The sequence below is a fragment of the Podarcis gaigeae genome, assembly GCF_964106915.1.
Source record: "Podarcis gaigeae genome assembly, chromosome: 7".
Taxonomy (NCBI): domain Eukaryota; kingdom Metazoa; phylum Chordata; class Lepidosauria; order Squamata; family Lacertidae; genus Podarcis; species Podarcis gaigeae.
Window position 1 is genome coordinate 38,424,744 of NC_139683.1, and position 12,438 is coordinate 38,437,181.

General features: G+C 50.2%; 1 long non-coding RNA gene across 2 annotated transcripts in view; it reads right to left on the reverse strand.

Moving 5' to 3' along the window:
• Positions 1-12,438, reverse strand: part of LOC310848707 — a 178,061-nt gene that overhangs the window by 41,525 nt on the left and 124,098 nt on the right. The window lies entirely within an intron of this gene.

Here is a 12,438-nt window from a genome sequence, read left to right on the forward strand (position 1 = left end):
CCAGAAGGCCCTCAGAACTGGACCTTAGTTCCAACACCAACACTTTGAATTGTGCTCAGAAATGTACAGGGAGCCAATATAGATCTTCCAGGCTGGGTGTTATATGGCGGCCACTCCTTATCACCAGTCTAGCTACCAGAATTAACCTGTGCATCCATGGACAGATGTAAGTTCAAAATGACCTCAAGGTTGTGCACCTGATCCTGATTATTCAATACCTTCTGAATAATCCTATTATTCAATACATGGCAGCACGGCTTAGGTTTGCAAAGTTGCATCTGAACAAACCACAAGACTTCTGCAACAATGTCCTTTGGACAGACGAGACCAAAGTGGAGATGTCTGGCCTTAATGCACAGCGCCACCTTTGGTGAAAACCAAACAGCATATCAGCACAAGCAGCTTGGGGTGGTGATTTGAGCTTGTTTTGTAGGCACAGGAGCTGGGAATCTTGTAGTCAATGAGTCAACCATGAACTCCTCTGTATACCAAAGTATTCTAGAGTCAAATGTGAGGCAGTTTGCCCGACAGCTGTAGCTTGGCCAAAATTGGGTCATGCTGTTAACAGGACAAGGATCCCAAGCATACCAGGAAATCTATCACAGAATGGCTGGAAAAGAACAGAATCAATGACCTAGTCAAAGTCCAGACCTCAGCCCAATTGAAATGCTGCACAAGACCTTGAGATAGATGTGCATAAACAAATGCCAGCAAACTTCAATGAACTGAAGTGAATGAATGAACTTTATTATTTTTTAAAAAAAATAATATTTATTCAAAGTTTCACATAATTACAAAAAGAAAAAAGCAGAAAAATACAACAAGAAAAAATAAAGTAAAATAAAAAGAGAAAACAAAAAAAAGAAAGAAAAATACAAATATCAAATTGCATCTTTTCATTTACTTATTTCTTGGACCTCCTCACACCTCCCTTTTTGTATTCCAATTTAATTCATTATTCCAGCAAATTCTTCCCATATTTCTCAGTTTTAATTTAACTAATTTGTCTTATCAAAAATTTAACAAACTTATTAATTAAATCCACATATCCTTTCCATCTTTTACTATGTTCTATTATTCAATTTACCTTAGTTTCTTTAATCTTATCTTACCTAAAATACCTTAAAGTTTCAAAGTTTAAACCATGTTTATACGTAGTTGTCAACCTGTTTCATAGCCCCACCAGAGTTAAGAGCTTCCTTGCCTCCAGTCACTTCCAGATAGACTCCAAGTTCCTTCTTCCACTGCTGCAACCTTTGCTCCTGTAGGACTTTGGATCTCTCCATTTGTGTTGTTTGGGTTGTAATCACAACCTCTTCCATCTTCTTCTGCCCTTGGACTTGCCCTGTCAAACCAGATTTTTGAGTTGGTCGCTGTATAGCTTCTTTATCCTTGTTTCTTGTTAAATCATATTCGCTGGTTACAGCAGCCATCAAGTCCAACTTTTCATTCTTCAAAATCATTTTCTCATACAACTGCTCAAGCATAACACTTATCTTGCCAAGGGCAGGCACCAAATCTTCCTTCCAAGTCATTTCTGTTCAAGGTCAAACGTCTGGTCCCACGATCACAATCAGACAGATGTAAAGTCTCAAGTGAACTGCAACCACAAACTGACAGGCTCCCTCTAGGGGACACAATTTCTATTTGTATCCATCTTTAAAATGTCTCCAACAAAGAAGATTACTTTCGATTTCTAATACTTTGTTTCTTCAAAATGCAGAAAGCAGCGTTGAAGTTAATTTGTATCTCCTTTTTTTAACTATCTGTCAAAATGCTCCCCTTTCAATCAATGGACGTCTCAATCAATTTCTGTCCTGACACCCCGTCCCCAGGTTTGGGACGATGGCAACTTAAATTCCTTTACTCTCCTCCTGCAGGATTAAATAGTCAAATTTATCCCCCCCCCCCTTTTCTCCTGCTTCCCAGGGGGTTATAGATGCAGGAAATTTCCAACTTTAGAGCGATTTCCAGGCTATTAGGTTGTAAGGTATTTGGCTTCAGTCTGTTTACAAAAAGCGGAAGGCAGACTTCCTGTTTAAACCTTCCCGCTTCATTGCCTAATTCACAAATTTAGCAGGTTTCTTAATCCAATTTTCCGTTTTTACTCACGGGTACTTGTTTTAGAGTCCAATTGTCATCAGGAAAAAGTCAGCGCTCTCTGGCGATGGCTGTGTGGCTTCCCTCCGTGAAAGTAGCAATCGGTTCGCAGCACCGCGCTGCTCACCCCGCTTCACTTCGGAGCCCCAAAAAGGGGGTTTCCTCGTGAGTAGGGGAGGCGCTCTTGGTGAATGAATGAACTTTATTACGGTCACAGACCAGGATAAAAAGAAAAAGAAAACAAAAAACAAAAACAACATATAAATAAAATAGCCGTTAGGATTTTTTTTTTAACTGATAAATGTTGGAGCAGATAAGGACAAAGAAACAAGCATAGGATAAAACATCTGAATAAAATACAAGATTAAACACAGATAATGGATGGATAAAAACTGATAATTAAAACAGATAAGAACTAAAAACAAATAAAAACATGCAGTTAAAACAACTATAAGAGGCTGCAGAGTAGAAGCCTCTGAAATGAAGGACACTCACAACATTAGAAACTGATGTGCAAATATGGTTAAAACAGAAAATTAAAACAATGTACAACAATAAATTTAGAACCAATGTGCAACAATAAACTATCCGAGGGAGTTGACTCAGAGTCACCCATGGAACTGAGTTTGGGGATTTTCATGCCGGACTATTTTGAGTTGGGCGATGGTCTGCGCCTACAGATTTGTACACAGGTCTTCTGATCTTTGCCTAACAGCAAAAGGTCAAATTTTTGCTTTTGCGGGAGGTCGGTGAGCCTCACCAGAAGAGGATCAATGAACCTACTACATGCCTCTTCGTAAAAGGGACATTTAAAGAACAAGTGTTCTGGGCTTCCTAACTCTCCCAATGGATATGTGCAAAGTCTCTGAGCATAGGGGACTTTTCTAAAGGCTCCATCCAGGACCGGCGAGGGAAGAGCTGCGCTTCTGGCGAGTGTAAAGGCCCTTCTTGCATTTCTAGATACGAGAAAGAAGAGATATGCTGCCGGTGCGGCTATATCTCTCTCGATTTCTCCAATTTTATAGTTGGGGCACCTTGCGCAGTCCTGTTGTCTCTCGGTATCTAATATTTTTTGCCTGACCGTGGCTTTTGCCTGGCCCAAGCCCAGACTTAGAAGGGTTTGAGGGGCAAAACCCAGTTTCTGGAGGGTGTTCAGAACTGCAGTCTGCCAGCCTGACTGGAATTAGTCGCAGAGGATGAGTGGGGCTATCCCTCGGGGGAGCAGATTCAATGTCAGCCATTTGTAGATTGATGTTAAGCAGATGCTAGCCTCCACTCTCATCATCCTTGTTTCCAATCTCACCCATGTGTTTGAGACACATCTGGGGACTTGGAGGAGAGCTCTAGGAATTCTAGATTGAACTCCTTCAAGGGGGGAGAAAGCAGAGGAAGGCGGACCCAAAAAGGAACCATACAGGAGTTGTGCCAAAGGACAAATCTATATGAATGTTTACTACATTGGGAACAATTCCACATTTAAAAATGTGATTATACACCCCCCCCCCTCAGATGAACAGCAACACGACACATTACACCATGCCATTTATTAACAGAAAGAAAGACAATATGGAACAACCATGTGTGAAAAACTAAGTACATCTTATTATTAAATAGCTTGTAAAACCACATTTAGCAACAATAAAAAGCTATCATTTTCTGTAGGACTTTATCAATCTCTCACATCACTTCAGCTCATTGAAGTTTGCTGACATTTGTTTATGCACAGCTATCTTAAGGTCTTAAAGTGACTGGTTCCTTTTACTAAAATAATGATGCCAGAATAATGGAATCTGCAGAAATATCTACAGAAAATATCCAAGTAAGCAGTCATGGGGAAATCAATCACACTTGTTGCAATTTTTATGTGGTATTCATTCAGCAGTGGCTCCATTCTTGTCACCCTGATAGCATCTGTCAGGGTTTCAGGGACAGAGAGCGAGGGGGAGGGGTCCCAGGGCGACGAGGAAGAGGACGACGACGACCCGAGGTTGTCAGTGAGTCCGTCAAGTGAATCCGAGGATTCCCAAAAGGGAGCCCCCCTGGTCAGGCCAAGGGGCAGTAGAGAGGGAAGCAGTCAGAAGCAGGGGAACGAAGAGGGAATCCCCAGTGGGGGTTGGAGATCGGGACCGGCCTCTCCGTCGGAACGGAGTGAAGGGGGTGGAGTTGCCAGTGTGTCAGAAAGCGCAGAACAGGAAGCAGAGAGGGGAAGGAGTTCGGAGCAGAACGTCCTGCCGGAAGGGGAGGAGTGTAGTACAGAGAGTAGCGTAACGGTCGAAAGGAAGGTCAGAGGCAACGTACGCGCGCCAAGTTCAAATGTGGAGGCGCGCGGAAATGAGGAGAGCCCTGAGGAGGAGCCTGGTCCCAAAGCACGAAGGAGGGGGGAGCAGGCGTCAGAAGACTCAGCCTCGGGGGAGTCCCGGAGGGAGGGAGCACAGGGGGGCAGGAAGACCCTGCGGAAAAGGAAGGAGAGGAAAAGGTGGAGCAGTACAAGCCTCTTAAGCTGGTGCAGGGGCGGGACTGACTCAGAGGGGACTTCTAACATCTAAGGGTAACAGATGCTGAGCCACGGAGCTTGGATGTAACGACAACAATGTTCTTCAATAAAACCTTTTGTATATAACTTGGACTGGATTTTGGTCTCTTGTGAGCTGGGACTTCGGGTGGCTCTGACAGTAAGTCCCCTCCCAAAGAACGCAAATTTTTTTTTTGCAAAGCTCACAAACGGTGACAGCCATGAGTGCGGAGGATCAGCTGACAGCACTGCGAACTACAGTTTCCGAACTCACCGCTGCAGTCCTTGCGTCTCAGAAGAAGCATGACGAAATGGAGAAGCGCTGCCAGGACCTGCAAACAAGGTGGGAGCGTGCAAACAGGGAAGGGTTCCCAGGGTCCAGATCAGAGGGCATTGGACTTGGAAGGCGGGGGGGCAGCCTAGTCACCCACTTCGATGGGAACCTGAAGCACTACCCCAGTTTCAGAGCAGACGTTTTGTATGCATTGCACTTGCTTCGTCATGACTTTAAAGATGAGGAGGAGAAAGTGGGGTTTATTGTTTCTCACTTGCATGGGCCGGCCAGAGACTGGTTGTGCAATTTGTGGCGTGAAGATGGCCCTGCCCGCCGCGATTCTGATGAATTCATTAAAGCGATGGATGCCTGCTTCCAGTCAACCGTAGATTTGGATCTTGCACGCAGGGAGATATTTGGACTGCGGCAAGACAAAGCCACTGTGCGTCAGTACCATTCCAGATTTTTTGCTTTACTGACTGCGTTACGCTGGGAGAAAGACTGCACACCTGTGAGGGATTTGTTCTGGGAGGGTCTCAGCGGTCCCATAAAGGACGAACTTGCCAGGGGAGACAGACCTCAGACCCTGGAGGAGGTGGTGCAGAGGGCTCTGGCGATTGGGATACGTCACGAGGGACGTCCTTGGCACAATGAGGAAGAACGTCAGGTGCGTCCACCAGCGAGGACGTCTTCTTTCATCCCCAGGGAGTTCAGTCAGTCACATCCCTCGCCGCTGGGGAGGCAGGGGGAGGAGCCGATGGAACTTGGTGGTGCTAAGGCTCAAGCAACAGCCAGAGCCCCAGCTTCCGGTGCAGTAAAGGCGAAGCCTCCTAGAGGGACCAGGAAGTGTTACATCTGCGACAGTGCACTGCACATGGCGAAAGAGTGCCCCCAGAGGCTCCAGAAACACACTGCAGCTTTAGCGACGGTAGCTGCAGAAGTGATCCAGGAAGAGGAACCTCAGGGAAACGACAATGCCTGGCTGCAAGCAGAATTGCTGGGGCTCAGCCAGGCGAATCTGTAGAACAGTCCCCAGCGTCTTTGCAACCCACAGACCCTTTACCACCCAAGCCAGCGGTGCAGCTCACTGCAACACTTCAGTTGCCAAATGGGACCACCCTAGAAGTGCCCCTCACGATCGATTCGGGGAGCAACGCCGATTTCGTGGGGATGCAATTCGTCAAGCAGCATCGCATAGCGCTTCTGCCCGCCACAACACCTCTGAACGTAGTCACGGTGGATGGCAGGAAATTGCTAGGAGGGCAAGTTGTGCAACAGACACCTCCCATGGTGATGCGGATTGGAGATCACCGAGAAGTCATTAGCTTCAATGTCACCCACCTGTCTGACACGCCTATAGTATTGGGCATGAGTTGGCTGGAGAGACACAGTCCTGCTGTAGCGTGGTACCAACGCCAGATCACCTTTTGTTCATCGTACTGTGCTCAAAATTGCATCCAGTCCTGCCAGGAGGAGGGGGCTGAGCAGCAGCTGCGACTTGGCATGGTGCAGGCAGTACCTAGCAAGTACGAAGGGTTCCTGGAGGTTTTCTGCGAGAAGGAAGCTGACCAGTTGCCGCCCCACAGACCTTATGATTGTGCCATCGATCTGGTGCCGGGGGCACAGTTGCCGACTGCAAAGCTGTATTCCATGTCTGAGGACGAAATGCAAGAGCTCAGGGAGTTCATAGAGCACAATTTGAAGCGTGGATTCATCCGGGAATCGAAAGCAGTGGGGGGCAGTCCTGTGTTCTTTGTGAAGAAGAAGGACACGCCCCAAAAGAGACTCATTGTGGACTATAGAACCATAAACAGTATGACCAAACCCAAGGCCTTCCCCATACCTAAGATTGATGATCTCCTAGCAACCGTGAGGAAGGGGAAGATCTTCACCAAATTGGATCTGCGTGGAGCGTATAACCTCATACGCATCCGGGAGGGCGATGAGTGGAAAACGGCCATGTTCATGCCTCTGGGCACGTATGAATACAGAGTTATGCCGTTTGGTCTCCAAAATGGATCTCACGTCTTCCAAGCCTTTATGCATCACGTGCTAGCGGGACTCCTCTACAAGAAATGTGTGTGTTTCCTCGACGACATCCTGATCTTTTCGGAGACGGAAGAGGCCCACGAGAGGGACGTAAAGGAAGTCCTGCAAAGACTACGGGAGAACAGGCTCTACGCCAAGTTAGAGAAGTGCCAGTTTGATGTGACGGAGGTGGATTTCCTGGGCTACAAGCTGTCCGACAAGGGGCTGGCCATGGACAGCGTCAAGGTCCGCGCGGTGTTGGACTGGAAGAGCCCACGCAATCGGAAGGAAGTCCAGAGATTTGTCAGCTTCGCCAACTTCTACCGCAAATTCATCAGAGGTTTTGCAAAGGAGACAGCAGCGATCACGGACACTCTGAGTTCCAAGAAGAAGAGGTTCGTGTGGACGGAACAGGCGGAGCGCTCTTTTCGGAAGCTTAAAAGCCTTTTCGCCTCCGAGGAGCAGCTGCTGCACGTGAATCCAGGCAGGCCCATGCGAGTAGAGACTGACGCGTCAGACAGGGCGGTTGGAGCCGTGCTCCTGCAAGAAGATCCACATGGGAACTGGAGACCCGGTGCCTTTTACTCCCGAAAGCTCAGCAAGGCGGAGCAAAACTACACCATATGGGACAGAGAGCTGTTGGCCATTCACGCAGCGTTCAAAGCGTGGCGACACTTCCTCATAGGAGCCAAGCACACAGTACAGGTCCGCACGGATCACAAGAACCTAGAGTATTGGCGCACGGCGAAGCTCCAAAGCCAGAGACACATGCGCTGGGCGGAATTCTTCGCGGATTTCGACTTTCGGATAGAGTACATCCCCGGAGATTCCAACGTTATAGCCGATGCGCTATCCAGGAAACCGCAATATCTCGATGAAGCGACACCAGTAGCAGCCAGGCACATTTTCGCACCACAGGCGTGGTCGTGCGCTGCCATCACAGTAGATCTGGACGCGGTGCGACGCGCGTTGCAAGTGGATCAGTTCGCACAGTCCAAAATGGAGGAGTTGCGCAGAGGTGTGCAGAGTGGCGAAGATTTCCAACTACGCGACGGGCTGCTAACTCGCAAAGGTGCCCTCTATGTGCCAAGCGACGAGCTTCGCGCAAAGGTTCTGCAGCAGTTGCACGACGCCCCCAGTGCGGGCCACTTCGGCAAGGAGAAGACAATAGAACTGGTGGCAAGGGACTTTTGGTGGCCTCGGATGCGTGGAGAGGTAGCGGATTACGTCGCCAGGTGTGACACTTGTCAAAGGTCCAAGCCAGTACACCAGAAGCCAGCGGGGCTGTTGGAACCGCTGGAAACGCCACAGCAACCGTGGGAGAGGGTAGCCCTGGACTTCGTTACTGACCTGCCCAGCTCCAGAGGGAAGACGGCGGTACTGGTGGTTGTGGACCTGTTCACCAAGATGGCGCACTTCATTCCGTGCGCAAAGGTGGCGACGGCGGAACAGACTGCCAAACTCTTCATTGATCACGTGTTCAAGGTGCATGGGCTGCCGCAGTCCATCCTGTCCGACAGGGGGCGCCAGTTTGTTTCCAATTTTTGGCAGAAGCTTTTAGGTATCCTGAACGTCAAGATCAACCTTACGTCGGCGAGACACCCACAGACCAACGGCCAAGCTGAGAGGGTCAACGCGATCATGCAGCAGTACCTGAGATGTTACGCCAATCAGCGACCCGCAGCTTGGGTGGACTACCTGCCGATGGCAGAGTTTGCCTATAACAACACGAAGCACGCGTCCACGGGGGTGACGCCGTTCTTCGCGAACAACGGTCGTCATCCCAGAACCTTCCCGGGGTTCGGGGCACCGAGAGAGGGGGTGCCGCAAGAAGCCGACCAGTTTGCAGCGGAGCTGCAGGAGGTGCACGAAGAGTTGCGGAGACATTTGGAGCTGGCCAAGCAAGCATATAAGGTGCAGGCAGACAAAAACAGGAGAGCGGGGGAGGAGATCCAGGTGGGGGACTGGGTGTGGTTAGCCGCCCAAGCGATGCCAGCCAAGTCGTTGGCCAAGAAGAAGCTAGGGCACAGGCAGTTAGGGCCGTACCAAGTGGAGGCTAAGATCAACCCTGTAGCCTTTCGACTAGCCCTCCCCGAAGGTTCCAGAGTGCATCCGGTATTTCATAGGTCGGTGCTCACCCCCTACAAGGCACCGCACAGGTTTCAGGAGTCTGAAACAGTCCCGCAACTACACATTAAGTCACAGGAGAGGGAGAGGGCGCCTAGGGCCGAACCACTCAACGAGGTCACAGAAATCCTGGACTCGAGATGGGGGGAAGAGGGGGGTAGAATACTTTCTAGCCACAGAGGGCACTCCAGCCAGTGCCAACGGTTGGGTGCCGGGCTACGCTTTAGACGAACCTCTTCTAAAAGACGAGTTCCATGCCCTTTTCCCGCATAGACCCATGCCAGCCGAGTACTTTGATGACTGGCTCTTTACGCCCACACTCTCAGGCAGTACTTTCCGGGGTTTTTCTTCAGCCGAGGAGAGAACGCCAGAATCTAGCCCGCCCAGGGGATCGTGCTCAGGGGTGGACACAGAACCCTCTTATTGGTGGGACGAGCAACCAGAGGAGGACTGGCGCAGGAAATGGCTGACGGGACCTTGGCCGGCAGCACCAGACGAGGTACCAATGGAAGAGGGAGAAGAGAACACTTTGGGTCAAGAACCCGAATTCGAACACTCATACACCGAACTGCAAGCAGAGGATATGGAGGTACACAACCTGTATCCTGCATCCACCTCTGAAGAGCTGCAGCTCCCACAACCTGCACCCGATGGGCGGGAGGGGGGAAGGGGGGGCTTCGAGGGGGGATGGATGTCAGGGTTTCAGGGACAGAGAGCGAGGGGAAGGGGTCCCAGGGCGACGAGGAAGAGGACGACGACGACCCGAGGTTGTCAGTGAGTCCGTCAAGTGAATCCGAGGATTCCCAAAAGGGAGCCCCCCTGGTCAGGCCAAGGGGCAGTAGAGAGGGAAGCAGTCAGAAGCAGGGGAACGAAGAGGGAATCCCCAGTGGGGGTTGGAGATCGGGACTGGCCTCTCCGTCGGAACGGAGTGAAGGGGGTGGAGTTGCCAGTGTGTCAGAAAGAGCAGAACAGGAAGCAGAGAGGGGAAGGAGTTCGGAGCAGAACGTCCTGCCGGAAGGGGAGGAGTGTAGTACAGAGAGTAGCGTAACGGTCGAAAGGAAGGTCAGAGGCAACGTACGCGCGCCAAGTTCAAATGTGGAGGCGCGCGGAAATGAGGAGAGCCCTGAGGAGGAGCCTGGTCCCAAAGCACGAAGGAGGGGGGAGCAGGCGTCAGAAGACTCAGCCTCGGGGGAGTCCCGGAGGGAGGGAGCACAGGGGGGCAGGAAGACCCTGCGGAAAAGGAAGGAGAGGAAAAGGTGGAGCAGTACAAGCCTCTTAAGCTGGTGCAGGGGCGGGACTGACTCAGAGGGGACTTCTAACATCTAAGGGTAACAGATGCTGAGCCACGGAGCTTGGATGTAACGACAACAATGTTCTTCAATAAAACCTTTTGTATATAACTTGGACTGGATTTTGGTCTCTTGTGAGCTGGGACCTCGGGTGGCTCTGACAGCATCATTGATTGAAGTTCTCACTGCCCACATAGTGAGAGTTTCCACAATCCAGGGTGGATATCACCTTAGTGGGGTGTGTCACCCCATTTCAAAACCACGCCAGCTTAGTTGGAGGTATGGGTGTTTCCCAAGCCATTAAGGAGGCACAGCAACTGCAGAACACATTTGGCGGCTCTACACAGCTTACTACGAGAGCAGTTGGAATTGGTGAAAGACGCATATAAGAGGGTGGTGGATAAGCATAGAAAACAAGGCAAGGAGATAAGGGTGGGGGATCAAGTGTGACTGTCTACAAAAGGATGGTGCCGGAAGTTGGACCTTCAGCGGGTGGGGCCATTTGAAGGAGTGGAACAAATTAGTCATGTATCATTCAGGCTTTGTTTGCCCACCTCCATGAAGATACACTCTGTATTCCATAGGTCCTTATTGTCACCCATGAACCCTGCACACCCGTATCAAGCGCCCAAGGAGGCACCCCCCCACACACAACCAATCATTGTGGAAGGTGAAAAGGAATATGAAGTGCCACAGTTGCTGGACTCTGGCTGAAGGGGAAGGAGATTGCAATATTGAGTATCTTGGAAAGTTTATGGGAATGAGGGGAAATTCTTGGAAAGGTTATGGGAATGAGGAAAATTCTTTGGAGGATTCCAAAAATGTGCATGCCCCTAGGTTACAGGTAGAATTCCACCGCAGGTGCCTCAGCAAGCCGAAACCCAGAAGGGTGGAGGGAGGAGGAGAAGGCAGTGGAAGAAGATGGCAAAAGTGAGGCTGAAGGGGGGGGCAGCATAGTAGGGAACTCTCAAGAGGAGGAAGAAGAGAGTGAGAATGACTGGTGGGAAAACACAGACAGGGAGCCTCAGGAGGAGGGGGAGCAGGAGGAGGAGGATTATAGGGGAGGGAGTGGTGTTATGAACACACCAGCCCAAAGCAAAGACATACTGCCTGAAATATAATGCAGGCAGATGCAGAGGGAGCAGAGAGGCTTGTATACTTCTCAAACAGTTGAAACAGGGGCGTTGTCTTTTGAGAGCTGAAAGGAATGCAGCTTATCTGCTTTGGCAGAGCAGGCTGGAGGCAGCAAGCCCTCACAAGAAGCACAGTCATGCCCAGCACAAAGGAGAGCGAGTAGTTCCTCACAGAAAGAGGAGGCAACTAATACCATTAGTCCCAAAACTAGATGAATAGGGAAAGTCCTAGAAAGAAAACAAGCCCCAAAACATAAGGGTCAGAAGTTCAGGATATTCTGCAGAAACCGGAAGGACTCTTCAGAGTCAACTTGACTGTGATGAACACATACTCCAATACAGCAGTCAGAGACTAATTGCTGCTTGCAGTAACTGTGCCAGTTAATTAAGTCTTGTGTGCTGTTATTAAGCAGGATGCCAGCCCACACCTGACAAAGGCACACGGGCACAGCACGGGCGTAGGAAGGGGGTGGGGTGGGGACGGTCTGCCCCGGGGCTGACAAAGGGGGTGACAAAAAGGCAGACAGTGAGGGGCTTGCCTTGTCGCCGCCACACACTGCGGAATGGCTCATTGCCGCGCGCACGGCGGATCATCCTGCCCCCCCCCCAGCTCGTCCCGCCCATGCAGCTAACTACGCCACTGGGGCACAGATCGCCATTCCAGTCTTCTTGAAGCAGCACCACTCCCAACGCCCTATTGGAGGCATTGGTCTCCACCACCATGCTGGGAGTCGGCATGGGCTAGATACTCCTCTGAGGTGAATACGGCCTTGAGTTGCTCAAATGCCTGCTGAGCCTCTGCTGTCCACAGGAAGGGTTTTATTTTACCCTTAAGGAGTCCGTAAGAGGCGCCGTGAGCCTGGAGTAGCCAGACACGAACTTGTGATAGTAGTTCGCGAACCCCCAAAACCTTTGCAAGTCCTTTTTGGTTTTGATCTCCTTCCACGACACTACCAAGTCGACATGCTGTGTTGG